Raw genomic sequence first — 3,831 nt, forward strand, 5'->3', positions numbered from 1 at the left:
GTAAAGAAGGGCGTACGGCAGGCAGACACGATCTCTCCAATGCTATTCACCGCGTGTTTACAGGAGGTTTTCCGGGCCCTATGTTGGGAAGAATTAGGGATAAGAGTTAATGGAGAGTATCTCAGTAACCTGCGATTCGCTGATGACATTGCATTGATGAGTAACGCGGGAGACGAATTACAGCTCATGATTACTGAACTGGATTCGGAAAGTAGAAGAGTAGGTCTGAAAATAATATGCATAAAACTAAAGTAATGTGGAACAATCTTGGCAGACAAGAGCGCTTTGCGATAGGTGGCGAGACACTGGAAGTTGTAAAAGGGTACGTCTACTTAGGAAAGGTAGTAACCGCGGAGCCGAACCATGAGAGTGAAATAACTAGAAGAATAAGGATGGGATGGGGCTCATTCGGCAAGCATTATGAAATCATGTACATATGGTAGTCTACCACTATCCCTCAAGAGGAAGGTATATAACAGCTGCATCTTACCGGTACTTACCTGGAGACTGGAGACTTACAATGAGGGGAGCAGAAGCCTGGAGACTTACAAAGAGGGTTCAACTTAAATTGAGGACGACGCAGCGAGCGATGGAAAGGAAAATGATAGGTGTAACCTTAAGAGACAGGAAGAGAGCAGAGTGGGTCAGGGAACAAACGGGGGTTAAGGATATCATAGTTAAAATCAAGAAGAAGAAATGGATATGGGCCGGGCACGTAGCACGTCGGCAGGATAACCGGTGGTCATTAAGGGTAACTGACTGGATTCCAAGAGATGGCAAACGCGTGAGGGGGAGACAGAAAATTAGGTGGGTAGATGAGATGAAGAAGTTTGTAGGTATAACGGGGCAGCAGAAAGCACAGGACCGTGTTGATTGTCGGAACATGGGAGAGGCCTTTGCCCTGCAGTGAGCGTAGACAGGCTGATGATGATGATGAAAGAAATGCGGGTGGTCGAAATTATTCTGGAATCCCCCACTACAGCGCGATTCATAGCCACATTGTGCTTTTGGCTTGTAAAATCCTATGATTCAATTCAACATTCCCTTTTTTAAGGGCAAAGCACCTTAGGGTCTCGGCGTGTCGGCGGGCATCGTCGTCTGCTGTCGCGGCGTGCATCGTCGTGTCCTGTCCATTTGGATACACATGACGATGGACGAGACGACTTGCTTGAGCGCAAGAGAGGGTGCCACAGCCTCAGCGCTCGCCGTGTGGCGAGAGAGAGCGAACGGCGCGCGTTGACTATGGAAACGCTCTTTCTGCGATGAACGCTAAACTATCAGCTCGCAAGGGACGAGAACGCGCCCTCGCCCGCGAGAGACAACGCCTACGCAGGCAGCGTCTGCTAGCAATTTCTTGATTAAAAAAAACCGACTGCTCGCGCTGCACAACCGCTCACCGGCCACCCCGTATATATAGGCACTGGATCTTGACCTGCAGTGTAGTGCCGGTGGGAGATATCTCTTGTGTTTAGTTGAACAATAAAGATTCGCAGCGTGCAGGGTAACTAAAAGCGGACTGCGGGTCTCTGTTTCTAATCTTTCTTCTGTCTCTCATTGCCCATTAGCAGTAATTTTGCCGTGGGAAACACCGGTGCACACTGCATGCTTCGCCCCTCCACAGGTTTCACGCTAGTGGAGCTGAAACACCCTTCCCTGATGCATCGTCCCTCCCCAATTTTTTTTATCGCACTTCTCCCGCGCTTGCGTGAAAATTGAATAGATGTGCACATGACCATGAGTAGGAGCAAGTACCAGTTACCATGAGTACAAACAGAAGTTTGTAATGGTGATTTTGACTGTACCCGAGTCAGTAAACCATCCGTGAGTTCGATTGGATGTGTGTATGTTGGTGTGTGCCGGCGAGTGGGAGTCCATGGACGCCAGCGTTAATGAAAGTGCATCGCTGTCACTAAGTGTGAACGCAATGAAGTAACTATGATAACGAGCTAGATTTTGTGTTTGTGAGTGAGTGAGTGAGTGAGTGAGTGAGTGAGTGAGTGAGTGAGTGAGTGAGTGAGTGAGTGAGTGAGTGAGTGAGTGAGTGAGTGAGTGAGTGAGTGAGTGAGTGAGTGAGTGAGTGAGTGAGTGAGTGAGTGAGTGAGTGAGTGTGAGTGAGTGAGTGAGTGAGTGAGTGAGTGAGTGAGTGAGTGAGTGAGTGAGTGAGTGAGTGAGTGAGTGAGTGAGTGAGTGAGTGAGTGAGTGAGTGAGTGAGTGAGTGAGTGAGTGAGTGAGTGAGTGAGTGAGTGAGTGAGTGAGTGAGTGAGTCAGTCAGTCAGTCAGTCAGTCAGTCAGTCAGTCAGTCAGTCAGTCAGTCAGTCAGTCAGTCAGTCAGTCAGTCAGTCAGTCAGTCAGTCAGTCAGTCAGTCAGTCAGTCAGTCAGTCAGTGAGCGAGCATCAGTGACCGCATCACACGGGTTGGAGGGGAATTGCGCTACAGTTAAATTAGACTTAAAGCTAGAGGACGGACGAACGTAATGTGTGTAATGCGTAACGCCCTCTCCCTTCGTATATTGACTGTTGTCCCCTTTCATAGAATTTTCGCCCTTCAACGTTCTCTTCAATAAATTCAGCTGATAGTTTGCGCTTGTCGTGTTCATTACGTTCGTCCGTCCTCTAGCTTTGTTAAGTCTCAGTTAACTGTAGCGCAATTCCCCTCCAACATGTACAACCAACTAGCCCAATTTCTAACTTTGCTGCATCACACGTCCAGTTATTCGACACATGAGTTCTACCACATTGCCCAAATTGTTTATCCTGGAGGAAAATGTGACTCTCGTAGACGTCTGCTAATCTGTAGCAGACGATTAGCCTTCGACGTGGCGAAAGATGCATGAAAGCAGAACTGCGTTAATGAAAATCATTGGTGTGTGATTATCGGCTTATCCTGCCGACACCTATGGCCGACAATGTCGAACGAGATTCGGTGGTCTCGTGCGACAGCCGGCACCCCGTCTTTCCCCAGCGGCTGCTGCCGCGATTTCTCGCGGGTGTGGTCGTCTCCGTTGGCGGAGGAGGCCTGCCTCGGTAGTGGTACATATATACTGGCCCTGCGAGGGTCCCCGTAAAGAGCGGCGCTAATGGAGTCGCCTCGTCCTCGACGGCGACACCGCTAAGTGCGCGGCACTGCCCGGACAAGAGAAATGGGCACCCGCGACACTCGCGACATCACCCGGCGCGGCACCCAACCGCCCCATTCGCCGAACCATCGAACTGCTCCCGCTACAGCTTCTGCTGCCTTCACGGCCACCGAGCGAGCGGTCTCCGGACACCGGATGAAGATCGGTCACCCTCGGGACGCAATCGAGAGTTTCTTTTTCTGGGTCTCACTGCTACGGGTGGAGAGGATGCGCCGCGTGGGAGGAACGTGGAGAGGAAGTTAATTGCGCCCCTGTTTTGCACTATCGGCACAGGGAGCCTACGGAACTCGAGTTCCACGAAATAAAAGGACAGGAAAGAAGCTATTTTTTCTGGGCGGTTCGCACATGCAGGAGAGACTCTCCTTTAGCGTGAAGCACGGTGTCGGTCCTAAGTATCTACGCAGACTGCAAGGCCGAGTTCCAGGAGTCTTGCACGCTCATGTTTCGCGGAAACTCGTCCCTTTCAGGCTATGTTCCCTCGTGCTACGGAAAGTTTCGACACCGCCGTGTACGTGCGCAGTCCCCTTGATCAAACAGCTGCGCTGAGTTTGAAACAAAACGCTCCTTACGACACGCTAGAATGCATGAATCGTACGCGCGTACTGTAATACTGAGCAGCCCCGTGGCGCCCCCACATTCGCAAAGCCTGTCGTTCGCAAGCGCTCCTTTTCATTGGTACTTCGCTTTCACTAAA

The sequence above is a fragment of the Rhipicephalus sanguineus genome, chromosome 5, assembly GCF_013339695.2.
Source record: "Rhipicephalus sanguineus isolate Rsan-2018 chromosome 5, BIME_Rsan_1.4, whole genome shotgun sequence".
Taxonomy (NCBI): Eukaryota; Metazoa; Arthropoda; class Arachnida; order Ixodida; family Ixodidae; genus Rhipicephalus; species Rhipicephalus sanguineus.